This window comes from Carassius carassius, chromosome 1 (genome assembly GCF_963082965.1).
Source record: "Carassius carassius chromosome 1, fCarCar2.1, whole genome shotgun sequence".
NCBI lineage: Eukaryota > Metazoa > Chordata > Actinopteri > Cypriniformes > Cyprinidae > Carassius > Carassius carassius.
Genome location: NC_081755.1, coordinates 9,732,011 through 9,756,395, shown reverse-complemented (window position 1 = coordinate 9,756,395; position 24,385 = coordinate 9,732,011). Strand labels below are relative to the sequence as shown.

Here is a 24,385-nt window from a genome sequence, read left to right as displayed (position 1 = left end):
ATCACTTTGCGCAGCCACAGCAGTCTTCCAAAAAGATGTACTGGCAGCAGTGGGATTCGAACCCACGCCCCCGAAGAGACTGGAGCCTTAATCCAGCGCCTTGGACCGCTCGGCCATGCTACCTTGTGTGCCTATGCTCTCTGGCTCACTACGACCGGTGGAGAAGTTTCTTTCCATTCCTTTTTTCGCCTTCCACCTTCCGGAAGAAGAAGCAACGCTACCACACTAAGCCCTTTTCAATGAGTAAATCTGGCTGTTTCCATCCTTTTGCCTACTAATTGCTTTCCACTGTTATTTTATTCAAGTGATTTTCCTGTTTTGAAGTAACTTCACTGTGATTGTAAACTATTGGTGTCCCTGCTTCAACACGGTGCATCTGTAATAAAGGAGCAGAGGCCGTGACAGGCTTTCAGCAAATACTTGGCTAAAAAGCAAGGAATGTAAAAGCGGCTGAAATTGGACGTTCATGCAGCATCACTTTGCGCAGCCACAGCAGTCTTCCAAAAGATGTACTGGCAGTGGTGAGATTCGAACCCACGCCCCCGAAGAGACTGGAGCCTTAATCCAGCGCCTTGGACCGCTCGGCCACGCTACCCTGTGTACCTACGCTCTCCAGCTCGCTACGACCGGTGGAAAAGTTTCTTTCCATTCCTTTTTTCGCCTTCCACCTTCCGGAAGTAGAAGCAACGCTACCACACTAAGCCCTTTTCAATGAGTAAATCTGGCTGTTTCCATCCTTTTGCCTACTAATTGCTTTCCACTGTTATTTTATTCAAGTGATTTTCCTGTTTTGAAGTAACTTCACTGTGATTGTAAACTATTGGTGTCCCTGCTTCAACACGGTGCATCTGTAAGAAAGGAGCAGAGGCCGTGACAGGCTTTCAGCACCGACTTGGCTAAAAAGCAAGGAATGTGAAAGCGGCTGAATTTGGACATTCATGCAGCATCACTTTGCGCAGCCACAGCAGTCTTCTAAAAAGATGTACTGGCAGCAGTGGGATTCGAACCCACGCCCCCGAAGAGACTGGAGCCTTAATCCAGCGCCTTGGACCGCTCGGCCATGCTACCCTGTGTGCCTACGCTCTCCGGGTCGCTACCACCGGTGGAAAAAATTCTTTCCATTCCTTTTTTCGCCTTCCACCTTCCGGAAGTAGAAGCAACGCTACCACACTAAGCCCTTTTCAATGAGTAAATCTGGCTGTTTCCATCCTTTTGCCTACTAAATGCTTTCCAATATTTTTTTATTTTATTCAAGTGATTTTCCTGTTTTGAAGTAACTTTACTGTGATTGTAAATTATTGGTGTCCCTGCTTCAACACGGTGCATCTGTAAAAAAGGAGCAGAGGCTGTGACAGGCTTTCAGCACCGACTTGGCTAAAAAGCAAAGAATGTAAAAGCGGCTGATTTGGACATTCATGCAGCATCACTTTGCGCAGCCACAGCAGTCTTCTAAAAAGATGTACTGGCAGCAGTGGGATTCGAACCCACGCCCCCGAAGAGACTGGAGCCTTAATCCAGCGCCTTGGACCGCTCGGCCATGCTACCCTGTGTGCCTATGCTCTCCGGCTCGCTACGACCGGTGGAAAAGTTTCTTTCCATTCCTTTTTTCGCCTTCCACCTTCCGGAAGTAGAAGCAACGCTACCACACTAAGCCCTTTTCAATGAGTAAATCTGGCTGTTTCCATCCTTTTGCCTACTAATTGCTTTCCACTGTTATTTTATTCAAGTGATTTCCCTGTTTTGAAGTAACTTCACTGTGATTGTAAACTATTGGTTTCCCTGCTTCAACACGGTGCATCTGTAAGAAAGGAGCAGAGGCCGTGACAGGCTTTCAGCACCGACTTGGCAAAAAAGCAAGGAATGTAAAAGCGGCTGAATTTGGACGTTCATGCAGCATCACTTTGCGCAGCCACAGCAGTCTTCCAAAAGATGTACTGGCAGCAGTGGGATTCGAACCCACGCCCCCAAAGAGACTGGAGCCTTAATCCAGCGACTTGGACCGCTCGGCCTTGCTACACTGTGTGGCTACGCTCTCCGGCTCACTACGACCGGTGGAAAAGTTTCTTTCCATTCCTTTTTTCGCCTTACACCTTCCGGAAATAGAAGCAACGCTACCACACTAAGCCCTTTTCAATGAGTAAATCTGGCTGTTTCCATCCTTTTGCCTACTAATTGCTTTCCACTGTTATTTTATTCAAGTGATTTTCCTGTTTTGAAGTAACTTCACTGTGATTGTAAACTATTGGTGTCCCTGCTTCAACACGGTGCATCTGTAAGAAAGGAGCAGAGGCCGTGACAGGCTTTCAGCACCGACTTGGCTAAAAAGCAAGGCATGTAAAAGTGGCTGAATTTGGACGTTCATGCAGCATCACTTTGCGCAGCCACAGCAGTCTTCCAAAAAGATGTACTGGCAGCAGTGGGATTCGAACCCATGCCCCCGAAGAGACTGGAGCCTTAATCCAGCGCCTTGGACCGCTCGGCCATGCTACCCTGTGTGCCTACGCTCTCCGGCTCGCAACGACCAGTGGAAAAGTTTCTTTCCATACCTTTTTTCGCCTTCCACTTTCCGGAAGTAGAAGCAACGCTACCACACTAAGCCCTTTTCAATGAGTAAATCTGGCTGTTTCCATCCTTTTGCCTACTAATTGCTTTCCACTGTTATTTCATTCAAGTGATTTTCCTGTTTTGAAGTAACTTCACTGTGATTGTAAACTAATGGTGTCCCTGCTTCAACACGGTGCATCTGTAAGAAAGGAGCAGAGGCTGTGACAGGCTTTCAGCACCGACTTGGCTAGAAAGCAAGGAATGTAAAAGCGGCTGAATTTGGACATTCATGCAGCATCACTTTGCGCAGCCACAGCAGTCTTCCAAAATTATCTACCTGCAGCGGTGGGATTCAAACCTACACCCCCAAAGAGACTGGAGCCTTAATCCAGCGCCTTGGACCGCTCGGCCATGCTAACCTGTGTGCCTATGCTCTCCGGCTTGCTACGACCGGTGGAAAAGTTTCTTTCCATTACTTTTTTCGCCTTCCACCTTCCGGAAGTAGAAGCAATGCTACCACTCTAAGCCCTTTTCAATGAGTAAATCTGGCTGTTTCCATCCTTTTGCCTACTAAATGCTTTCCAATGTTATTTTATTTTATTCAAGTGATTTTCCTGTTTTGAAGTAACTTCATTGTGATTGTAAACTATTTGTGTCCCTGCTTCAACACGGTGCATCTGTAAGAAAGGAGCAGAGGCCATGACAGGCTTTCAGCACCGACTTGGCTAAAAAGCAAGGAATGTAAAAGTGGCTGAATTTGGACGTTCATGCAGCATCACTTTGCGCAGCCACAACAGTCTTCCAAAAAGATGTACTGGCAGCAGTGGGATTAGAACCCACGCCCCCAAAGAGACTGGAGCCTTAATCCAGCGCCTTGGACCGCTCGGCCATGCTACCCTGTGTGCCTTCACTCTCCGGCTGGCTACGACTGGTGGAAAAGTTTCTTTCCATTCCTTTTTTCGCCTTCCACCTTCCGGAAGTAGAAGCAACGCTACCACACTAAGCCCTTTTCAATGAGTAAATCTGGCTGTTTCCATCCTTTTGCCTACTAATTGCTTTCCACAGTTATTTTATTCAAGTGATTTCCCTGTTTTGAAGTAACTTCACTGTGATTGTAAACTATTGGTGTCCCTGCTTCAACACGGTGCATCTGTAAGAAAGGAGCAGAGGCCGTGACAGGCTTTCAGCACCGACTTGGCTAAAAAGCAAGGAATGTAAAAGCGGCTGAATTTGGACGTTCATGCAGCATCACTTTGTGCAGCCACAGCAGTCTTCCAAAAAGATGTACTGGTGGCAGTGGGATTCGAACCAACGGCCCCAAAGAGACTGGAGCCTTAATCCAGCGCCTTGGACCGCTCGGCCATGCTAGCCTGTGTGTCTACGCTCTCCGGCTCGCTATGACCGGTGGAAAAGTTTCTTTCCATTCCTTTTTTCGCCTTCCACCTTCCGGAAGTAGAAGCAACGCTACCACACTAAGCCCTTTTCAATGAGTAAATCTGGCTGTTTCCATCCTTTTGCCTACTAATTGCTTTCCACTGTTATTTTATTCAAGTGATTTCCCTGTTTTGAAGTAACTTCACTGTGATTGTAAACTATTGGTGTCCCTGCTTCAACACGGTGCATCCGAAGAAAGGAGCAGAGGCCGTGACAGGCTTTCAGCACCGACTTGGCTAAAAAGCAAGGAATGTTAAAGCGGCTGAATTTGGACGTTCATGCAGCATCACTTTGCGCAGCCACAGCAGTCTTCCAAAAGATGTACTGGCAGTGGTGGGATTCGAACCCACGCCCCCGAAGAGACTGGAGCCTTAATCCAGCACCTTGGACCGCTCGGCCATGCTACCCTGTGTGACTACACTGTCCGGCTGGCTACGACCGGTGGAAAAGTTTCTTTCCATTCCTTTTTTCGCCTTCCACCTTCCGGAAGTAGAAGCAACGCTACCACACTAAGCCCTTTTCAATGAGTAAATCTGGCTGTTTCCATCCTTTTGCCTACTAATTGCTTTCCACTGTTATTTTATTCAAGTGATTTCCCTGTTTTGAAGTAACTTCATTGTGATTGTAAACTATTGGTGTCCCTGCTTCAACACGGTGCATCTGTAAGAAAGGAGCAGAGGCCGTGACAGGCTTTCAGCACCGACTTGGCTAAAAAGCAAGGAATGTAAAAGCGGCTGAATTTGGACGTTCATGCAGCATCACTTTGCGCAGCCACAGCAGTCTTCCAAAAAGATGTACTGGCAGCAGTGGGATTCGAACCCACGCCCCCGAAGAGACTGGAGCCTTAATCCAGCGCCTTGGACCGCTCGGCCATGCTACCTTGTGTGCCTATGCTCTCTGGCTCACTACGACCGGTGGAGAAGTTTCTTTCCATTCCTTTTTTCGCCTTCCACCTTCCGGAAGAAGAAGCAACGCTACCACACTAAGCCCTTTTCAATGAGTAAATCTGGCTGTTTCCATCCTTTTGCCTACTAATTGCTTTCCACTGTAATGTTATTCAAGTGATTTCCCTGTTTTGAAGTAACTTCACTGTGATTGTAAACTATTGGTGTCCCTGCTTCAACACGGTGCATCTGTAAGAAAGGAGCAGAGGCCGTGACAGGCTTTCAGCACCGACTTGGCTAAAAAGCAAGGAATGTGAAAGCGGCTGAATTTGGACATTCATGCAGCATCACTTTGCGCAGCCACAGCAGTCTTCCAAAAAGATGTACTGGCAGCAGTGGGATTCGAACCCACGCCCCCGAAGAGACTGGAGCCTTAATCCAGCGCCTTGGACCGCTCGGCCATGCTACCTTGTGTGCCTATGCTCTCCGGCTCACTTCGACCGGTAGAGAAGTTTCTTTCCATTCCTTTTTTCGCCTTCCACCTTCCGGAAGTAGAAGCAACGCTACCACACTAAGCCCTTTTCAATGAGTAAATCTGGCTGTTTCCATCCTTTTGCCTACTAATTGCTTTCCACTGTTATTTTATTCAAGTGATTTCCCGGTTTTGAAGTAACTTCACTGTGATTGTAAACTATTGGTGTCCCTGCTTCAACACGTTGCATCTGTAAGAAAGGAGCAGAGGCTGTGACAGGCTTTCAGCACCGACTTGGCAAAAAAGCAAGGAATGTAAAAGCGGCTGAATTTGGACGTTCATGCAGCATCACTTTGCGCAGCCACAGCAGTCTTCCAAAAAGATGTACTGGCAACAGTGGGATTCGAACCCACGCCCCCGAAGAGACAGGAGCCTTAATCCAGCGCCTTGGACCGCTCGGCCGTGCTAACCTGTTTGCCTATGCTCTCCGGCTCGCTACGACCGGTGAAAAAGTTTCTTTCCATTACTTTTTTCGCCTTCCACCTTCCGGAAGTAGAAGCAACGCTAACACACTAAGCCCTTTTCAATGAGTAAATCTGGCTGTTTCCATCCTTTTGCCTACTAAATGCTTTCCAATGTTATTTTATTTTATTCAAGTGATTTTCCTGTTTTGAAGTAACTTCACTGTGATTGTAAACTATTGGTGTCCCTGCTTCAACACGGTGCATCTGTAAGAAAGGAGCAGAGGCCGTGACAGGCTTTCAGCTTCGACTTGGCTAAAAAGCATGGAATGTAAAAGCGGCTGAATTTGGACGTTCATGCAGCATCACTTTACGCAGCCACAGCAGTCTTCCAAAAGGTGTACTGGCAGCGGTGGGATTCGATCCCACGCACCCGAAGAGACTGGAGCCTTAATCCAGCGCCTTGGACCGCTCGGCCACGCTACCCTGTGTACCTGCGCTCTCCAGCTCGCTACGACCGGTGGAAAAGTCTCTTTCCATTCCTTTTTTCGCCTTCCACCTTCCGGAAGTAGAAGCAACGCTACCACACTAAGCCCTTTTCAATGAGTAAATCTGGCTGTTTCCATCCTTTTGCCTACTAATTGCTTTCCACTGTTATTTTATTCAAGTGATTTTCCTGTTTTGAAGTAACTTCACTGTGATTGTAAAACTATTGGTGTCCCTGCTTCAACACGGTGCTTCTGTAAGAAAGGAGCAGAGGCCGTGACAGGCTTTCAACACCGACTTGGCTAAAAAGCCAGGAATGTAAAAGCGGCTGAAATTGGACGTTCATGCAGCATCACTTTGCGCAGCCACAGCAGTCTTCCAAAAGATGTACTGGCAGTGGTGGGATTCGAACCCACGCCACTAAAGAGACTGGAGCCTTAATCCAGCGCCTTGGACCGCTCGGCCACGCTACCCTGTGTACATACGCTCTCCGGCTCGCTACGACCGGTGGAAAAGTTTCTTTCCATTCCTTTTTTCGCCTTCCACCTTCCGGAAGTAGAAGCAACGCTACCACACTAAGCCCTTTTCAATGAGTAAATCTGGCTGTTTCCATCCTTTTGCCTACTAATTGCTTTCCACTGTTATTTTATTCAAGTGATTTCCCTGTTTTGAAGTAACTTCACTGTGATTGTAAACTATTGGTGTCCCTGCTTCAACACGGTGCATCTGTAAGAAAGGAACAGAGGCCGTGACAGGCTTTCAGCACCGACTTGGCAAAAAAGCAAGGAATGTAAAAGCGGCTGAATTTGGACGTTCATGCAGCATCACTTTGCGCAGCCACAGCAGTCTTCCAAAAGATGTACTGGCAGCAGTGGGATTCGAACCCACGCCCCCGAAGAGACTGGAGCCTTAATCCAGCGCCTTGGACCACTCGGCCTTGCTACCCTGTGTGGCTACGCTCTCCAGCTCGCTACGACCGGTGGAAAAGTTTCTTTCCATTCCTTTTTTCGCCTTACACCTTCCGGAAGTAGAAGCAACGCTACCACACTAAGCCCTTTTCAATGAGTAAATCTGGCTGTTTCCATCCTTTTGCCTACTAATTGCTTTCCACTGTTATTTTATTCAAGTGATTTTCCTGTTTTGAAGTAACTTCACTGTGATTGTAAACTATTGGTGTCCCTGCTTCAACACGGTGCATCTGTAAGAAAGGAGCAGAGGCCGTGACAGGCTTTCAGCACCGACTTGGCTAAAAAGCAAGGAATGTAAAAGTGGCTGAATTTGGACGTTCATGCAGCATCACTTTGCGCAGCCACAGCAGTCTTCCAAAAAGATGTACTGGCAGCAGTGGGATTCGAACCCACGCCACCGAAGAGACTGGAGCCTTAATCCAGCGCCTTGGACCACTCGGCCATGCTACCCTGTGTGCCTACGCTCTCCGGCTGGCTACGACCGGTGGAAAAGTTTCTTTCCATTCCTTTTTTCGCCTTCCACCTTCCGGAAGTAGAAGCAACGCTACCACACTAAGCCCTTTTCAATGAGTAAATCTGGCTGTTTCCATCCTTTTGCCTACTAATTGCTTTCCACTGTTATTTTATTCAAGTGATTTCCCTGTTTTGAAGTAACTTCACTGTGATTGTAAACTATTGGTGTCCCTGCTTCAACACGGTGCATCTGTAAGAAAGGAGCAGAGGCCGTGACAGGCTTTCAGCACCGACTTGGCTAAAAAGCAAGGAATGTAAAAGCGGCTGAATTTGGACGTTCATGCAGCATCACTTTGCGCAGCCACAGCAGTCTTCCAAAAAGATGTACTGGCAGCAGTGGGATTCGAACCCACGCCCCCGAAGAGACTGGAGCCTTAATCCAGCGCCTTGGACCGCTCGGCCATGCTACCCTGTGTGCCTACGCTCTCTGGCTCGCTACGACCAGTGGAAAAGTTTCTTTCCATTCCTTTTTTCGCCTTCCACTTTCCGGAAGTAGAAGCAACGCTACCACACTAAGCCCTTTTCAATGAGTAAATCTGGCTGTTTCCATCCTTTTGCCTACTAAATGCTTTCCAATGTTATTTTATGTTATTCAAGTGATTTTCCTGTTTTGAAGTAACTTCACTGTGATTGTAAACTATTGGTGTCCCTGCTTCAACACGGTGCATCTGTAAGAAAGGAGCAGAGGCTGTGACAGGCTTTCAGCACCGACTTGGCTAGAAAGCAAGGAATGTAAAAGCGGCTGAATTTGGACGTTCATGCAGAATCACTTTGCGCAGCCACAGCAGTCTTCCAAAAGATGTACTGGCAGTGGTGGGATTCGAACCCACGCCCCCGAAGAGACTGGAGCCTTAATCCAGCGCCTTGGACCGCTCGGCCACGCTACCCTGTGTACCTACGCTCTCCGGCTCGCTACGACCGGTGGAAAAGTTTCTTTCCATTCCTTTTTTCGCCTTCCACCTTCCGGAAGTAGAAGCAACGCTACCACACTAAGCCCTTTTCAATGAGTAAATCTGGCTGTTTCCATCCTTTTGCCTACTAATTGCTTTCCACTGTTATTTTATTCAAGTGATTTTCTTGTTTTGAAGTAACTTTACTGTGATTGTAAACTATTGGTGTCCCTGCTTCAACACGGTGCATCTGTAAGAAAGGAGCAGAGGCTGTGACAGGCTTTCAGCACCGACTTGGCTAGAAAGCAAGGAATGTAAAAGCGGCTGAATTTGGACATTCATGCAGCCACAGCAGCCGCAGCCACAGCAGTCTTCCAAAATTATCTACCTGCAGCGGTGGGATTCGAAGCTACACCCCCGAAGAGACTGGAGCCTTAATCCAGCACCTTGGACCGCTCGGCCATGCTACCCTGTGTGCCTACGCTCTCCGGCTCGCTATGACCGGTGGAAAAGTTTCTTTCCATTCCTTTTTTCGCCTTCCACCTTCCGGAAGTAGAAGCAACGCTACCACACTAAGCCCTTTTCAATGAGTAAATCTGGCTGTTTCCATCCTTTTGCCTACTAAATGCTTTCCAATGTTATTTTATTTTATTCAAGTGATTTTCCTGTTTTGAAGTAACTTCACTGTGATTGTAAACTATTGGTGTCCCTGCTTCAACACGGTGCATCTGTAAGAAAGGAGCAGAGGCCGTGACAGGCTTTCAGCACCGACTTGGCTAAAAAGCAAGGAATGTAAAAGTGGCTGAATTTGGACGTTCATGCAGCATCACTTTGCGCAGCCACAGCAGTCTTCCAAAAAGATGTACTGGCAGCAGTGGGATTCGAACCCACGCCACCGAAGAGACTGGAGCCTTAATCCAGCGCCTTGGACCGCTCGGCCATGCTACCCTGTGTGCCTACGCTCTCCGGCTGGCTACGACCGGTGGAAAAGTTTCTTTCCATTCCTTTTTTCGCCTTCCACCTTCCGGAAGTAGAAGCAACGCTACCACACTAAGCCCTTTTCAATGAGTAAATCTGGCTGTTTCCATCCTTTTGCCTACTAATTGCTTTCCACTGTTATTTTATTCAAGTGATTTGCCTGTTTTGAAGTAACTTCACTGTGATTGTAAACTATTGGTGTCCCTGCTTCAACACGGTGCATCTGTAAGAAAGGAGCAGAGGCTGTGACAGGCTTTCAGCACCGACTTGGCTAGAAAGCAAGGAATGTAAAAGCGGCTGAATTTGGACGTTCATGCAGCATCACTTTGCGCAGCCACAGCAGTCTTCCAAAAGATGTACTGGCAGCGGTGGGATTCGAACCCACGCCCCCGAAGAGACTGGAGCCTTAATCCAGCGCCTTGGACCGCTCGGCCACACTACCCTGTGTACCTACGCTCTCCGGCTCGCTATGACCGGTGGAAAAGTTTCTTTCCATTCCTTTTTTCGCCTTCCACCTTCCGGAAGTAGAAGCAACGCTACCACACTAAGCCCTTTTCAATGAGTAAATCTGGCTGTTTCCATCCTTTTGCCTACTAAATGCTTTCCAATGTTATTTTATTTTATTCAAGTGATTTTCCTGTTTTGAAGTAACTTCACTGTGATTGTAAACTATTGGTGTCCCTGCTTCAACACGGTGCATCTGTAAGAAAGGAGCAGAGGCCGTGACAGGCTTTCAGCACCGACTTGGCTAAAAAGCAAAGAATGTAAAAGCGGCTGATTTTGGACGTTCATGCAGCATCACTTTGCGCAGCCTTCCAAAAAGATGTACTGGCAACAGTGGGATTCGAACCCACGCCCCCGAACAGACTGGAGACTTAATCCAGCGCCTTGGACCGCTCGGCCATGCTAACCTGTGTGCCTATGCTCTCCGGCTCGCTACGACCGGTGGAAAAGTTTCTTTCCATTACTTTTTTCGCCTTCCACCTTCCGGAAGTAGAAGCAACGCTACCACACTAAGCCCTTTTCAATGAGTAAATCTGGATGTTTCCATCCTTTTGCCTACTAAATGCTTTCCAATGTTATTTTATTTTATTCAAGTGATTTTCCTGTTTTGAAGTAACTTCATTTTGATTGTAAACTATTGGTGTCCCTGCTTCAACACGGTGCATCTGTAAGAAAGGAGCAGAGGCCATGACAGGCTTTCAGCACCGACTTGGCTAAAAAGCAAGGAATGTAAAAGCGGCTGAATTTGGACGTTCATGCAGCATCACTTTGCGCAGCCACAGCAGTCTTCCAAAAGATGTACTGGCAGCGGTGGGATTCGAACCCACGCCCCCGAAGAGACTGGAGCCTTAATCCAGTGCCTTGGACCGCTCGGCCACGCTACCCTGTGTACCTACGCTCTCCAGCTCGCTACGAACGGTGGAAAAGTCTCTTTCCATTCCTTTTTTCGCCTTCCACCTTCCGGAAGTAGAAGCAACGCTACCACACTAAGCCCTTTTCAATGAGTAAATCTGGCTGTTTCCATCCTTTTGCCTACTAATTGCTTTCCACTGTTATTTTATTCAAGTGATTTCCCTGTTTTGAAGTAACTTCACTGTGATTGTAAACTAGAGGTGTCCCTGCTTTAACACGGTGCATCTGTAAGAAAGGAGCAGAGGCCGTGACAGGCTTTCAGCACCGACTTGGCTAAAAAGCAAGGAATGTAAAAGCGGCTGAATTTGGACGTTCATGCAGCATCACTTTGCGCAGCCACAGCAGTCTTCCAAAAAGATGTACTGGCAGCAGTGGGATTCGAACCCACGCCCCCGAAGAGACTGGAGCCTTAATCCAGCACCTTGGACCGCTCGGCCATGCTACCCTGTGTGCCTACGCTCTCTGGCTCGCTACGACCAGTGGAAAAGTTTCTTTCCATTCCTTTTTTCGCCTTCCACTTTCCGGAAGTAGAAGCAACGCTACCACACTAAGCCCTTTTCAATGAGTAAATCTGGCTGTTTCCATCCTTTTGCCTACTAAATGCTTTCCAATGTTATTTTATGTTATTCAAGTGATTTTCCTGTTTTGAAGTAACTTCACTGTGATTGTAAACTATTGGTGTCCCTGCTTCAACACGGTGCATCTGTAAGAAAGGAGCAGAGGCTGTGACAGGCTTTCAGCACCGACTTGGCTAGAAAGCAAGGAATGTAAAAGCGGCTGAATTTGGACGTTCATGCAGCATCACTTTGCGCAGCCACAGCAGTCTTCCAAAAGATGTACTGGCAGCGGTGGGATTCGAACCCACGCCCCCGAAGAGACTGGAGCCTTAATCCAGCGCCTTGGACCGCTCGGCCACGCTACCCTGTGTACCTACGCTCTCCGGCTCGCTACGACCGGTGGAAAAGTTTCTTTCCATTCCTTTTTTCGCCTTCCACCTTCCGGAAGTAGAAGCAACGCTACCACACTAAGCCCTTTTCAATGAGTAAATTTGGCTGTTTCCATCCTTTTGCCTACTAATTGCTTTCCACTGTTATTTTATTCAAGTGATTTTCTTGTTTTGAAGTAACTTCACTGTGATTGTAAACTATTGGTGTCCCTGCTTCAACACGGTGCATCTGTAAGAAAGGAGCAGAGGCTGTGACAGGCTTTCAGCACCGACTTGGCTAGAAAGCAAGGAATGTAAAAGCGGCTGAATTTGGACATTCATGCAGCCACAGCAGCCGCAGCCACAGCAGTCTTCCAAAATTATCTACCTGCAGCGGTGGGATTCAAAGCTACACCCCCGAAGAGACTGGAGCCTTAATCCAGCACCTTGGACCGCTCAGCCATGCTACCCTGTGTGCCTACGCTCTCCGGCTCGCTATGACCGGTGGAAAAGTTTCTTTCCATTCCTTTTTTCGCCTTCCACCTTCCGGAAGTAGAAGCAACGCTACCACACTAAGCCCTTTTCAATGAGTAAATCTGGCTGTTTCCATCCTTTTGCCTACTAAATGCTTTCCAATGTTATTTTATTTTATTCAAGTGATTTTCCTGTTTTGAAGTAACTTCACTGTGATTGTAAACTATTGGTGTCCCTGCTTCAACATGGTGCATCTGTAAGAAAGGAGCAGAGGCCGTGACAGGCTTTCAGCACCGACTTGGCTAAAAAGCAAAGAATGTAAAAGCGGCTGATTTTGGACGTTCATGCAGCATCACTTTGCGCAGCCACAGCAGTCTTCCAAAAAGATGTACTGGCAACAGTGGGATTCGAACCCACGCCCCCGAACAGACTGGAGCCTTAATCCAGCGCCTTGGACCGCTCGGCCATGCTACCCTGTTTGCCTACGCTCTCCGGCTCGCTACGACCGGTGGAAAAGTTTCTTTCCATTCCTTTTTTCGCCTTCCACCTTCCGGAAGTAGAAGCAACGCTACCACACTAAGCCCTTTTCAATGAGTAAATTTGGCTGTTTCCATCCTTTTGCCTACTAATTGCTTTCCACTGTTATTTTATTCAAGTGATTTTCTTGTTTTGAAGTAACTTCACTGTGATTGTAAACTATTGGTGTCCCTGCTTCAACACGGTGCATCTGTAAGAAAGGAGCAGAGGCTGTGACAGGCTTTCAGCACCGACTTGGCTAGAAAGCAAGGAATGTAAAAGCGGCTGAATTTGGACATTCATGCAGCCACAGCAGCCGCAGCCACAGCAGTCTTCCAAAATTATCTACCTGCAGCGGTGGGATTCGAAGCTACACCCCCGAAGAGACTGGAGCCTTAATCCAGCACCTTGGACCGCTCAGCCATGCTACCCTGTGTGCCTACGCTCTCCGGCTCGCTATGACCGGTGGAAAAGTTTCTTTCCATTCCTTTTTTCGCCTTCCACCTTCCGGAAGTAGAAGCAACGCTACCACACTAAGCCCTTTTCAATGAGTAAATCTGGCTGTTTCCATCCTTTTGCCTACTAAATGCTTTCCAATGTTATTTTATTTTATTCAAGTGATTTTCCTGTTTTGAAGTAACTTCACTGTGATTGTAAACTATTGGTGTCCCTGCTTCAACATGGTGCATCTGTAAGAAAGGAGCAGAGGCCGTGACAGGCTTTCAGCACCGACTTGGCTAAAAAGCAAAGAATGTAAAAGCGGCTGATTTTGGACGTTCATGCAGCATCACTTTGCGCAGCCACAGCAGTCTTCCAAAAAGATGTACTGGCAACAGTGGGATTCGAACCCACGCCCCCGAACAGACTGGAGCCTTAATCCAGCGCCTTGGACCGCTCGGCCATGCTACCCTGTTTGCCTACGCTCTCCGGCTCGCTACGACCGGTGGAAAAGTTTCTTTCCATTCCTTTTTTCGCCTTCCACCTTCCGGAAGTAGAAGCAACGCTACCACACTAAGCCCTTTTCAATGAGTAAATCTGGCTTTTTCCATCCTTTTGCCTACTAATTGCTTTCCACTGTTATTTTATTCAAGTGATTTTCCTGTTTTGAAGTAACTTCACTGTGATTGTAAACTATTGGTGTCCCTGCTTCAACACGGTGCATCTGTAAGAAAGGAGCAGAGGCCGTGACAGGCTTTCAGCACCGACTTGGCTAAAAAGCAAGGAATGTAAAAGTGGCTGAATTTGGACGTTCATGCAGCATCACTTTGCGCAGCCACAGCAGTCTTCCAAAAAGATGTACCGGCAGCAGTGGGATTCAAACCCACGCCACCGAAGAGACTGGAGCCTTAATCCAGCGCCTTGGACCGCTCGGCCATGCTACCCTGTGTGCCTACGCTCTCCGGCTGGCTACGACCGGTGGAAAAGTTTCTTTCCATTCCTTTTTTCGCCTTCCACCTTCCGGAAGTAGAAGCAACGCTACCACACTAAGCCCTTTTCAATGAGTAAATCTGGCTGTTTCCATCCTTTTGCCTACTAATTGCTTTCCACTGTTATTTTATTCAAGTGATTTCCCTGTTTTGAAGTAACTTCACTGTGATTGTAAACTAGAGGTGTCCCTGCTTTAACACGGTGCATCTGTAAGAAAGGAGCAGAGGCCGTGACAGGCTTTCAGCACCGACTTGGCTAAAAAGCAAGGAATGTAAAAGCGGCTGAATTTGGACGTTCATGCAGCATCACTTTGCGCAGCCACAGCAGTCTTCCAAAAAGATGTACTGGCAGCAGTGGGATTCGAACCCACGCCCCCGAAGAGACTGGAGCCTTAATCCAGCGCCTTGGACCGCTCGGCCATGCTACCCTGTGTGCCTACGCTCTCTGGCTCGCTATGACCAGTGGAAAAGTTTCTTTCCATTCCTTTTTTCGCCTTCCACTTTCCGGAAGTAGAAGCAACGCTACCACACTAAGCCCTTTTCAATGAGTAAATCTGGCTGTTTCCATCCTTTTGCCTACTAAATGCTTTCCAATGTTATTTTATGTTATTCAAGTGATTTTCCTGTTTTGAAGTAACTTCACTGTGATTGTAAACTATTGGTGTCCCTGCTTCAACACGGTGCATCTGTAAGAAAGGAGCAGAGGCTGTGACAGGCTTTCAGCACCGACTTGGCTAGAAAGCAAGGAATGTAAAAGCGGCTGAATTTGGACGTTCATGCAGCATCACTTTGCGCAGCCACAGCAGTCTTCCAAAAGATGTACTGGCAGCGGTGGGATTCGAACCCACGCCCCCGAAGAGACTGGAGCCTTAATCCAGCGCCTTGGACCGCTCGGCCACGCTACCCTGTGTACCTACGCTCTCTGGCTCGCTACGACCGGTGGAAAAGTTTCTTTCCATTCCTTTTTTCGCCTTCCACCTTCCGGAAGTAGAAGCAACGCTACCACACTAAGCCCTTTTCAATGAGTAAATCTGGCTGTTTCCATCCTTTTGCCTACTAATTGCTTTCCAATGTTATTTTATTTTATTCAAGTGATTTCCCTGTTTTGAAGTAACTTCACTGTGATTGTAAACTATTGGTGTCCCTGCTTCAACATGGTGCATCTGTAAGAAAGGAGCAGAGGCCGTGATAGGCTTTCAGCACCGACTTGGCTAAAAAGCAAAGAATGTAAAAGCGGCTGATTTTGGACGTTCATGCAGCATCACTTTGCGAAGCCACAGCAGTCTTCCAAAAAGATGTACTGGCAACAGTGGGATTCGAACCCACGCCCCCGAACAGACTGGAGCCTTAATCCAGCGCCTTGGACCGCTCGGCCATGCTAACCTGTGTGCCTATGCTCTCCGGCTCGCTACGACCGGTGGAAAAGTTTCTTTCCATTACTTTTTTCGCCCTCCACCTTCCGGAAGTAGAAGCAACGCTACCACACTAAGCCCTTTTCAATGAGTAAATCTGGCTGTTTCCATCCTTTTGCCTACTAAATGCTTTCCAATGTTATTTTATTTTATTCAAGTAATTTTCCTGTTTTGAAGTAACTTCATTGTGATTGTAAACTATTGGTGTCCCTGCTTCAACACGGTGCATCTGTAAGAAAGGAGCAGAGGCCATGACAGGCTTTCAGCACCGACTTGGCTAAAAAGCAAGGAATGTAAAAGTGGCTGAATTTGGACGTTCATGCAGCATCACTTTGCGCAGCCACAACAGTCTTCCAAAAAGATGTACTGGCAGCAGTGGGATTCGAACCCACGCCCCCAAAGAGACTGGAGCCTTAATCCAGCGCCTTGGACCGCTCGGCCATGCTACCCTGTGTGCCTACACTCTCCGGCTGGCTACGACCGGTGGAAAAGTTTCTTTCCATTCCTTTTTTCGCCTTCCACCTTCCGGAAGTAGAAGCAACGATACCACACTAAGCCCTTTTCAATGAGTAAATCTGGCTGTTTCCATCCTTTTGCCTACTAATTGCTTTCCACTGTTATTTTATTCAAGTGATTTCCCTGTTTTGAAGTAACTTCACTGTGATTGTAAACTATTGGTGTCCCTGCTTCAAAACGGTGCATCTGTAAGAAAGGAGCAGAGGCCGCGACAGGCTTTCAGCACCGACTTGGCAAAAAAGCAATGAATGTAAAAGCGGCTGAATTTGGACGTTCATGCAGCATCACTTTGCGCAGCCACAGCAGTCTTCCAAAAAGATGAACTGGCAGCAGTGGGATTCGAACCAACGCCCCCGAAGAGACTGGGGCCTTAATCCAGCGCCTTGGACCGCTCGGCCATGCTACCCTGTGTGCCTATGCTCTCCGGCTCGCTACGACCGGTGGAAAAGTTTCTTTCCATTCCTTTTTTCGCCTTCCACCTTCCGAAAGTAGAAGCAACGCTACCACACTAAGCCCTTTTCAATGAGTAAATCTGGCTGTTTCCATCCTTTTGCCTACTAATTGCTTTCCACTGTTATTTTATTCAAGTGATTTCCCTGTTTTGAAGTAACTTCACTGTGATTGTAAACTATTGGTGTCCCTGCTTCAAAACGGTGCATCTGTAAGAAAGGAGCAGAGGCCGTGACAGGCTTTCAGCACCGACTTGGCAAAAAAGCAATGAATGTAAAAGTGGCTGAATTTGGACGTTCATGCAGCATCACTTTGCGCAGCCACAGCAGTCTTCCAAAAAGATGTACTGGCAGCAGTGGGATTCGAACCCACGCCCCCGAAGAGACTGGAGTCTTAATCCAGCGCCTTGGACCGCTCGGCCATGCTACCCTGTGTGCCTACGCTCTCCGGCTGGCTACGACCGGTGGAAAAGTTTCTTTCCATTCCTTTTTTCGCCTTCCACCTTCCGGAAGTAGAAGCAACGCTACCACACTAAGCCCTTTTCAATGAGTAAATCTGGCTGTTTCCATCCTTTTGCCTACTAATTGCTTTCCACTGTTATTTTATTCAAGTGATTTCCCTGTTTTGAAGTAACTTCAATGTGATTGTAAACTATTGGTGTCCCTGCTTCAACACGGTGCATCTGTAAGAAAGGAGCAGAGGCCGTGACAGGCTTTCAGCACCGACTTGGCTAAAAAGCAAGGAATGTAAAAGCGGCTGAATTTGGACGTTCATGCAGCATCACTTTGCGCAGCCACAGCAGTCTTCCAAAAAGATGTACTGGCAGCAGTGGGATTCGAACCCACGCCCCCGAAGAGACTGGAGCCTTAATCCAGCGCCTTGGACCGCTCGGCCATGCTACCCTGTGTGCCTACGCTCTCCGGCTCGCTACGACCAGTGGAAAAGATTCTTTCCATACCTTTTTTCGCCTTCCACTTTCCGGAAGTAGAAGCAACGCTACCACACTAAGCCCTTTTCAATGAGTAAATCTGGCTGTTTCCATCCTTTTGCCTACTAATTGCTTTCCACTGTTATTTTATTCAAGTGATTTCCCTGTTTTGAAGTAACTTCATTGTGATTGTAAACTATTGGTGTCCCTGCTTCAACACGGTGCATCTGTAAGAAAGGAGCAGAGGCCGTGACAGGCTTTCAGCACCGACTTGGCTAAAAAGCAAGGAATGTAAAAGCGGCTGAATTTGGACGTTCATGCAGCATCACTTTGCGCAGCCACAGCAGTCTTCCAAAAGATGTACTGGCAGCGGTGGGATTCGAACCCACGCCCCCGAAGAGACTGAAGCCTTAATCCAGCGCCTTGGACCGCTCGGCCATGCTAACCTGTGTACCTACGCTCTCCGGCTCGCTACGACCGGTGGAAAAGTTTCTTTCCATTACTTTTTTCGCCTTCCACCTTCCGGAAGTAGAAGCAACGCTACCACACTAAGCCCTTTTCAATGAGTAAATCTGGCTGTTTCCATCCTTTTGCCTACTAATTGCTTTCCACTGTTATTTTATTCAAGTGATTTCCCTGTTTTGAAGTAACTTCACTGTGATTGTAAACTAGAGGTGTCCCTGCTTTAACACGGTGCATCTGTAAGAAAGGAGCAGAGGCCGTGACAGGCTTTCAGCACCGACTTGGCTAAAAAGCAAGGAATGTAAAAGCGGCTGAATTTGGACGTTCATGCAGCATCACTTTGCGCAGCCACAGCAGTCTTCCAAAAAGATGTACTGGCAGCAGTGGGATTCGAACCCACGCCCCCGAAGAGACTGGAGCCTTAATCCAGCGCCTTGGACCGCTCGGCCATGCTACCCTGTGTGCCTACGCTCTCTGGCTCGCTACGACCAGTGGAAAAGTTTCTTTCCATTCCTTTTTTCGCCTTCCACTTTCCGGAAGTAGAAGCAACGCTACCACACTAAGCCCTTTTCAATGAGTAAATCTGGCTGTTTCCATCCTTTTGCCTACTAAATGCTTTCCAATGTTATTTTATGTTATTCAAGTGATTTTCCTGTTTTGAAGTAACTTCACTGTGATTGTAAACTATTGGTGTCCCTGCTTCAACACGGTGCATCTGTAAGAAAGGAGCAAAGGCTGTGACAGGCTTTCAGCACCGACTTGGCTAGAAAGCAAGGAATGTAAAAGCGGCTGAATTTGGACGTTCATGCAGCATCACTTTGCGCAGCCACAGCAGTCTTCCAAAAGATGTACTGGCAGCGGTGGGATTCAAACCCACGCCCCCGAAGAGACTGGAGCCTTAATCCAGCGCCTTGGACCGCTCGGCCACGCTACCCTGTGTACCTACGCTCTCCGGCTCGCTACGACCGGTGGAAAAGTTTCTTTCCATTCCTTTTTTCGCCTTCCACCTTCCGGAAGTAGAAGCAACGCTACCACACTAAGCCCTTTTCAATGAGTAAATGTGGCTGTTTCCATCCTTTTGCCTACTAATTGCTTTCCACTGTTATTTTATTCAAGTGATTTTCTTGTTTTGAAGTAACTTCACTGTGATTGTAAACTATTGGTGTCCCTGCTTCAACACGGTGCATCTGTAAGAAAGGAGCAGAGGCTGTGACAGGCTTTCAGCACCGACTTGGCTAGAAAGCAAGGAATGTAAAAGCGGCTGAATTTGGACGTTCATGCAGCATCACTTTGTGCAGCCAGAGCAGTCTTCCAAAAAGATGTACTGGTGGCAGTGGGATTCGAACCGACGGCCCCGAAGAGACTGGAGCCTTAATCCAGCGCCTTGGACCGCTCGGCCATGCTAGCCTGCGTGCCTACGCTCTCCGGCTCGCTATGACCGGTGGAAAAAATTCTTTCCATTCCTTTTTTCGCCTTCCACCTTCCGGAAGTAGAAGCAACGCTACCACACTAAGCCCTTTTCAATGAGTAAATCTGGCTGTTTCCATCCTTTTGCCTACTAAATGCTTTCCAATGTTATTTTATTGTATTCAAGTGATTTTCCTGTTTTGAAGTAACTTCACTGTGATTGTAAACTATTGGTGTCCCTGCTTCAACACGGTGCATCTGTAAGAAAGGAGCAGAGGCCGTGACAGGCTTTCAGCACCGACTTGGCTAAAAGGCAAGGAATGTAAAAGCGGCTGAATTTGGACGTTCATGCAGCATCACTTTGCGCAGCCACAGCAGTCTTCCAAAAAGATGTACTGGCAGCAGTGGGATTCGAACCAACGCCCCCGAAGAGACTGGGGCCTTAATCCAGCGCCTTGGACCGCTCGGCCATGCTACCCTGTGTGCCTATGCTCTCCGGATCGCTACGACCGGTGGAAAAGTTTCTTTCCATTCCTTTTTTCGCCTTCCACCTTCCGGAAGTAGAAGCAACGCTACCACACTAAGCCCTTTTCAATGAGTAAATCTGGCTGTTTCCATCCTTTTGCCTACTAATTGCTTTCCACTGTTATTTTATTCAAGTGATTTCCCTGTTTTGAAGTAACTTCACTGTGATTGTAAACTATTGGTGTCCCTGCTTCAAAACGGTGCATCTGTAAGAAAGGAGCAGAGGCCGTGACAGGCTTTCAGCACCGACTTGGCAAAAAAGCAATGAATGTAAAAGTGGCTGAATTTGGACGTTCATGCAGCATCACTTTGCGCAGCCACAGCAGTCTTCCAAAAAGATGTACTGGCAGCAGTGGGATTCGAACCCACGCCCCCGAAGAGACTGGAGTCTTAATCCAGCGCCTTGGACCACTCGGCCATGCTACCCTGTGTGCCTACGCTCTCCGGCTGGCTACGACCGGTGGAAAAGTTTCTTTCCATTCCTTTTTTCGCCTTCCACCTTCCGGAAATAGAAGCAACGCTACCACACTAAGCCCCTTTCAATGAGTAAATCTGGCTGTTTCCATCCTTTTGCCTACTAATTGCTTTCCACTGTTATTTTATTCAAGTGATTTCCCTGTTTTGAAGTAACTTCACTGTGATTGTAAACTATTGGTGTCCCTGCTTCAACACGGTGCATCTGTAAGAAAGGAGCAGAGGCCGTGACAGGCTTTCAGCACCGACTTGGCTAAAAAGCAAGGAATGTAAAAGCGGCTGAATTTGGACGTTCATGCAGCATCACTTTGCGCAGCCACAGCAGTCTTCCAAAAAGATGTACTGGCAGCAGTGGGATTCGAACCCACGGCCCCGAAGAGACTGGAGCCTTAATCCAGCGCCTTGGACCGCTCAGCCATGCTACCCTATGTGCCTACGCTCTCCGGCTCGCTACGACCAGTGGAAAAGTTTCTTTCCATACCTTTTTTCGCCTTCCACTTTCCGGAAGTAGAAGCAACGCTACCACACTAAGCCCTTTTCAATGAGTAAATCTGGCTGTTTCCATCCTTTTGCCTACTAATTGCTTTCCACTGTTATTTTATTCAAGTGATTTCCCTGTTTTGAAGTAACTTCACTGTGATTGTAAACTATTGGTGTCCCTGCTTCAACACGGTGCATCTGTAAGAAAGGAGCAGAGGCCGTGACAGGCTTTCAGCACCGACTTGGCTAAAAAGCAAGGAATGTAAAAGCGGCTGAATTTGGACGTTCATGCAGCATCACTTTGCGCAGCCACAGCAGTCTTCCAAAATTATCTACCTGCAGCGGTGGGATTCGAAGCTACACCCCCGAAGAGACTGGAGCCTTAATCCAGCACCTTGGACCGCTCGGCCATGCTACCCTGTGTGCCTACGCTCTCTGGCTCGCTACGACCAGTGGAAAAGTTTCTTTCCATTCCTTTTTTCGCCTTCCACTTTCCGGAAGTAGAAGCAACGCTACCACACTAAGCCCTTTTCAATGAGTAAATCTGGCTGTTTCCATCCTTTTGCCTACTAAATGCTTTCCAATGTTATTTTATGTTATTCAAGTGATTTTCCTGTTTTGAAGTAACTTCACTGTGATTGTAAACTATTGGTGTCCCTGCTTCAACACGGTGCATCTGTAAGAAAGGAGCAGAGGCTGTGACAGGCTTTCAGCACCGACTTGGCTAGAAAGCAAGGAATGTAAAAGCGGCTGAATTTGGACATTCATGCAGCATCACTTTGCGCAGCCAAAGCAGTCTTCCAAAATTATCTACCTGCAGCGGTGGGATTCGAACCTACGCCCCCAAAGAGACTGGAGCCTTAATCCAGCGCCTTGGACCGCTCGGCCATGCTACCCTGTGTGCCTACGCTCTCCGGCTGGCTACGACCGGTGGAAAAGTTTCTTTCCATTCCTTTTTTCGCCTTCCACCTTCCGGAAATAGAGGCAACGCTACCACACTAAGCCCTTTTCAATGAGTAAAACTGTCTGTTTCCATTATTTTGCCTACTAAATGCTTTCCAATGTTATTTTATTCAAGTGATTTTCCTGTTTTGAAGTAACTTCACTGTGATTGTAAACTATTGGTGTCCCTGCTTCAACACGTTGCATCTGTAAGAAAGGAGCAGAGGCCGTGACAGGCTTTCAGCACCGACTTGGCAAAAAAGCAAGGAATGTAAAAGCGGCTGAATTTGGACGTTCATGCAGCATCACTTTGCGCAGCCACAGCAGTCTTCCAAAAGATGTACTGGCAGCAGTGGGATTCGAACCCACGCCACCGAAGAGACTGGAGCCTTAATCCAGCGCCTTGGACCGCTCGGCCATGCTACCCTGTGTGCCTACGCTCTCCGGGTCGCTACCACCGGTGGAAAAGTTTCTTTCCATTCCTTTTTTCGCCTTCCACCTTCCGGAAGTAGAAGCAACGCTACCACACTAAGCCCATTTCAATGAGTAAATCTGGCTGTTTCCATCCTTTTACCTAATAAATGCTTTCCAATATTATTTTATTTTATTCAAGTGATTTTCCTGTTTTGAAGTAACTTCACTGTGATTGTAAATTATTGGTGTCCCTGCTTCAACACGGTGCATCTGTAAAAAAGGAGCAGAGGCTGTGACAGGCTTTCAGCACCGACTTGGCTAGAAAGCAAGGAATGTAAAAGCGGCTGAATTTGGACATTCATGCAGCATCACTTTGCGCAGCCACAGCAGTCTTCCAAAATTATCTACCTGCAGCGGTGGGATTCAAACCTACGCCCCCGAAGAGACTGGAGCCTTAATCCAGCGCCTTGGACCGCTCGGCCATGCTAGCCTGTGTGCCTACGCTCTCCGGCTGGCTACGACCGGTGGAAAAGTTTCTTTCCATTCTTTTTTTCGCCTTCCACCTTCCGGAAGTAGAAGCAACGCTACCACACAAAGCCCTTTTCAATGAGTAAATCTGGCTGTTTCCATCCTTTTGCCTACTAAATGCTTTCCAATGTTATTTTATTTTATTCAAGTGATTTTCCTGTTTTGAAGTAACTTCACTGTGATTGTAAACTATTAGTGTCCCTGCTTCAACACGGTGCATCTGTAAGAAAGGAGCAGAGGCTGTGACAGGCTTTCAGCACCGACTTGGCTAGAAAGCAAGGAATGTAAAAGCGGCTGAATTTGGACATTCATGCAGCATCACTTTGCGCAGCCAAAGCAGTCTTCCAAAATTATCTACCTGCAGCGGTGGGATTCGAACCTACGCCCCCAAAGAGACTGGAGCCTTAATCCAGCGCCTTGGACCGCTCGGCCATGCTACCCTGTGTGCCTACGCTCTCCGGCTGGCTACTACCGGTGGAAAAGTTTCTTTCCATTCCTTTTTTCGCCTTCCACCTTCCGGAAATAGAGGCAACGCTACCACACTAAGCCCTTTTCAATGAGTAAAACTGTCTGTTTCCATTATTTTGCCTACTAAATGCTTTCCAATGTTATTTTATTCAAGTGATTTTCCTGTTTTGAAGTAACTTCACTGTGATTGTAAACTATTGGTGTCCCTGCTTCAACACGTTGCATCTGTAAGAAAGGAGCAGAGGCCGTGACAGGCTTTCAGCACCGACTTGGCAAAAAAGCAAGGAATGTAAAAGCGGCTGAATTTGGACGTTCATGCAGCATCACTTTGCGCAGCCACAGCAGTCTTCCAAAAGATGTACTGGCAGCAGTGGGATTCGAACCCACGCCACCGAAGAGACTGGAGCCTTAATCCAGCGCCTTGGACCGCTCGGCCATGCTACCCTGTGTGCCTACGCTCTCCGGGTCGCTACCACCGGTGGAAAAGTTTCTTTCCATTCCTTTTTTCGCCTTCCACCTTCCGGAAGTAGAAGCAACGCTACCACACTAAGCCCATTTCAATGAGTAAATCTGGCTGTTTCCATCCTTTTACCTAATAAATGCTTTCCAATATTATTTTATTTTATTCAAGTGATTTTCCTGTTTTGAAGTAACTTCACTGTGATTGTAAATTATTGGTGTCCCTGCTTCAACACGGTGCATCTGTAAAAAAGGAGCAGAGGCTGTGACAGGCTTTCAGCACCGACTTGGCTAGAAAGCAAGGAATGTAAAAGCGGCTGAATTTGGACATTCATGCAGCATCACTTTGCGCAGCCACAGGAGTCTTCCAAAATTATCTACCTGCAGCGGTGGGATTCAAACCTACGCCCCCGAAGAGACTGGAGCCTTAATCCAGCGCCTTGGACCGCTCGGCCATGCTAGCCTGTGTGCCTACGCTCTCCGGCTGGCTACGACCGGTGGAAAAGTTTCTTTCCATTCTTTTTTTCGCCTT

The 24,385-nt window shown here is 47.6% G+C and overlaps 33 non-coding genes across 33 annotated transcripts; all 33 read right to left on the bottom strand.

The window, feature by feature from the left end:
• Window positions 1-41: 41 nt before the first annotated feature.
• Window positions 42-123, bottom strand: trnal-aag (transfer RNA leucine (anticodon AAG)). Its single transcript has one exon. It is a non-coding gene; the product is annotated as a tRNA-Leu (tRNA).
• An 863-nt stretch (window positions 124-986) lies between these two features.
• Window positions 987-1,068, bottom strand: trnal-aag (transfer RNA leucine (anticodon AAG)). Its single transcript has one exon. It is a non-coding gene; the product is annotated as a tRNA-Leu (tRNA).
• Window positions 1,069-1,463: 395 nt separating this feature from the next.
• trnal-aag (transfer RNA leucine (anticodon AAG)) lies at window positions 1,464-1,545 on the bottom strand. Its single transcript has one exon. It is a non-coding gene; the product is annotated as a tRNA-Leu (tRNA).
• An 863-nt stretch (window positions 1,546-2,408) lies between these two features.
• Window positions 2,409-2,490, bottom strand: trnal-aag (transfer RNA leucine (anticodon AAG)). The gene has a single exon. It is a non-coding gene; the product is annotated as a tRNA-Leu (tRNA).
• Window positions 2,491-3,359: 869 nt separating this feature from the next.
• On the bottom strand, window positions 3,360-3,441 carry trnal-aag (transfer RNA leucine (anticodon AAG)). The gene has a single exon. It is a non-coding gene; the product is annotated as a tRNA-Leu (tRNA).
• A 1,335-nt stretch (window positions 3,442-4,776) lies between these two features.
• Window positions 4,777-4,858, bottom strand: trnal-aag (transfer RNA leucine (anticodon AAG)). The gene has a single exon. It is a non-coding gene; the product is annotated as a tRNA-Leu (tRNA).
• Window positions 4,859-5,249: 391 nt separating this feature from the next.
• Window positions 5,250-5,331, bottom strand: trnal-aag (transfer RNA leucine (anticodon AAG)). Its single transcript has one exon. It is a non-coding gene; the product is annotated as a tRNA-Leu (tRNA).
• An 868-nt stretch (window positions 5,332-6,199) lies between these two features.
• trnal-aag (transfer RNA leucine (anticodon AAG)) lies at window positions 6,200-6,281 on the bottom strand. The gene has a single exon. It is a non-coding gene; the product is annotated as a tRNA-Leu (tRNA).
• Window positions 6,282-6,672: 391 nt separating this feature from the next.
• On the bottom strand, window positions 6,673-6,754 carry trnal-aag (transfer RNA leucine (anticodon AAG)). The gene has a single exon. It is a non-coding gene; the product is annotated as a tRNA-Leu (tRNA).
• A 390-nt stretch (window positions 6,755-7,144) lies between these two features.
• trnal-aag (transfer RNA leucine (anticodon AAG)) lies at window positions 7,145-7,226 on the bottom strand. The gene has a single exon. It is a non-coding gene; the product is annotated as a tRNA-Leu (tRNA).
• A 391-nt stretch (window positions 7,227-7,617) lies between these two features.
• On the bottom strand, window positions 7,618-7,699 carry trnal-aag (transfer RNA leucine (anticodon AAG)). The gene has a single exon. It is a non-coding gene; the product is annotated as a tRNA-Leu (tRNA).
• A 391-nt stretch (window positions 7,700-8,090) lies between these two features.
• trnal-aag (transfer RNA leucine (anticodon AAG)) lies at window positions 8,091-8,172 on the bottom strand. The gene has a single exon. It is a non-coding gene; the product is annotated as a tRNA-Leu (tRNA).
• Window positions 8,173-8,567: 395 nt separating this feature from the next.
• On the bottom strand, window positions 8,568-8,649 carry trnal-aag (transfer RNA leucine (anticodon AAG)). The gene has a single exon. It is a non-coding gene; the product is annotated as a tRNA-Leu (tRNA).
• An 869-nt stretch (window positions 8,650-9,518) lies between these two features.
• Window positions 9,519-9,600, bottom strand: trnal-aag (transfer RNA leucine (anticodon AAG)). The gene has a single exon. It is a non-coding gene; the product is annotated as a tRNA-Leu (tRNA).
• Window positions 9,601-9,990: 390 nt separating this feature from the next.
• trnal-aag (transfer RNA leucine (anticodon AAG)) lies at window positions 9,991-10,072 on the bottom strand. The gene has a single exon. It is a non-coding gene; the product is annotated as a tRNA-Leu (tRNA).
• An 864-nt stretch (window positions 10,073-10,936) lies between these two features.
• On the bottom strand, window positions 10,937-11,018 carry trnal-aag (transfer RNA leucine (anticodon AAG)). The gene has a single exon. It is a non-coding gene; the product is annotated as a tRNA-Leu (tRNA).
• A 391-nt stretch (window positions 11,019-11,409) lies between these two features.
• trnal-aag (transfer RNA leucine (anticodon AAG)) lies at window positions 11,410-11,491 on the bottom strand. Its single transcript has one exon. It is a non-coding gene; the product is annotated as a tRNA-Leu (tRNA).
• Window positions 11,492-11,886: 395 nt separating this feature from the next.
• trnal-aag (transfer RNA leucine (anticodon AAG)) lies at window positions 11,887-11,968 on the bottom strand. Its single transcript has one exon. It is a non-coding gene; the product is annotated as a tRNA-Leu (tRNA).
• Window positions 11,969-12,837: 869 nt separating this feature from the next.
• trnal-aag (transfer RNA leucine (anticodon AAG)) lies at window positions 12,838-12,919 on the bottom strand. The gene has a single exon. It is a non-coding gene; the product is annotated as a tRNA-Leu (tRNA).
• An 869-nt stretch (window positions 12,920-13,788) lies between these two features.
• trnal-aag (transfer RNA leucine (anticodon AAG)) lies at window positions 13,789-13,870 on the bottom strand. Its single transcript has one exon. It is a non-coding gene; the product is annotated as a tRNA-Leu (tRNA).
• Window positions 13,871-14,261: 391 nt separating this feature from the next.
• On the bottom strand, window positions 14,262-14,343 carry trnal-aag (transfer RNA leucine (anticodon AAG)). The gene has a single exon. It is a non-coding gene; the product is annotated as a tRNA-Leu (tRNA).
• A 391-nt stretch (window positions 14,344-14,734) lies between these two features.
• Window positions 14,735-14,816, bottom strand: trnal-aag (transfer RNA leucine (anticodon AAG)). The gene has a single exon. It is a non-coding gene; the product is annotated as a tRNA-Leu (tRNA).
• A 395-nt stretch (window positions 14,817-15,211) lies between these two features.
• On the bottom strand, window positions 15,212-15,293 carry trnal-aag (transfer RNA leucine (anticodon AAG)). Its single transcript has one exon. It is a non-coding gene; the product is annotated as a tRNA-Leu (tRNA).
• A 396-nt stretch (window positions 15,294-15,689) lies between these two features.
• trnal-aag (transfer RNA leucine (anticodon AAG)) lies at window positions 15,690-15,772 on the bottom strand. The gene has a single exon. It is a non-coding gene; the product is annotated as a tRNA-Leu (tRNA).
• A 395-nt stretch (window positions 15,773-16,167) lies between these two features.
• Window positions 16,168-16,249, bottom strand: trnal-aag (transfer RNA leucine (anticodon AAG)). Its single transcript has one exon. It is a non-coding gene; the product is annotated as a tRNA-Leu (tRNA).
• Window positions 16,250-17,113: 864 nt separating this feature from the next.
• Window positions 17,114-17,195, bottom strand: trnal-aag (transfer RNA leucine (anticodon AAG)). The gene has a single exon. It is a non-coding gene; the product is annotated as a tRNA-Leu (tRNA).
• A 391-nt stretch (window positions 17,196-17,586) lies between these two features.
• On the bottom strand, window positions 17,587-17,668 carry trnal-aag (transfer RNA leucine (anticodon AAG)). The gene has a single exon. It is a non-coding gene; the product is annotated as a tRNA-Leu (tRNA).
• Window positions 17,669-18,531: 863 nt separating this feature from the next.
• trnal-aag (transfer RNA leucine (anticodon AAG)) lies at window positions 18,532-18,613 on the bottom strand. Its single transcript has one exon. It is a non-coding gene; the product is annotated as a tRNA-Leu (tRNA).
• A 395-nt stretch (window positions 18,614-19,008) lies between these two features.
• On the bottom strand, window positions 19,009-19,090 carry trnal-aag (transfer RNA leucine (anticodon AAG)). Its single transcript has one exon. It is a non-coding gene; the product is annotated as a tRNA-Leu (tRNA).
• Window positions 19,091-20,432: 1,342 nt separating this feature from the next.
• trnal-aag (transfer RNA leucine (anticodon AAG)) lies at window positions 20,433-20,514 on the bottom strand. The gene has a single exon. It is a non-coding gene; the product is annotated as a tRNA-Leu (tRNA).
• A 391-nt stretch (window positions 20,515-20,905) lies between these two features.
• On the bottom strand, window positions 20,906-20,987 carry trnal-aag (transfer RNA leucine (anticodon AAG)). The gene has a single exon. It is a non-coding gene; the product is annotated as a tRNA-Leu (tRNA).
• A 1,341-nt stretch (window positions 20,988-22,328) lies between these two features.
• trnal-aag (transfer RNA leucine (anticodon AAG)) lies at window positions 22,329-22,410 on the bottom strand. Its single transcript has one exon. It is a non-coding gene; the product is annotated as a tRNA-Leu (tRNA).
• A 1,346-nt stretch (window positions 22,411-23,756) lies between these two features.
• Window positions 23,757-23,838, bottom strand: trnal-aag (transfer RNA leucine (anticodon AAG)). Its single transcript has one exon. It is a non-coding gene; the product is annotated as a tRNA-Leu (tRNA).
• Between the last annotated feature and the right edge of the window lie 547 nt (window positions 23,839-24,385).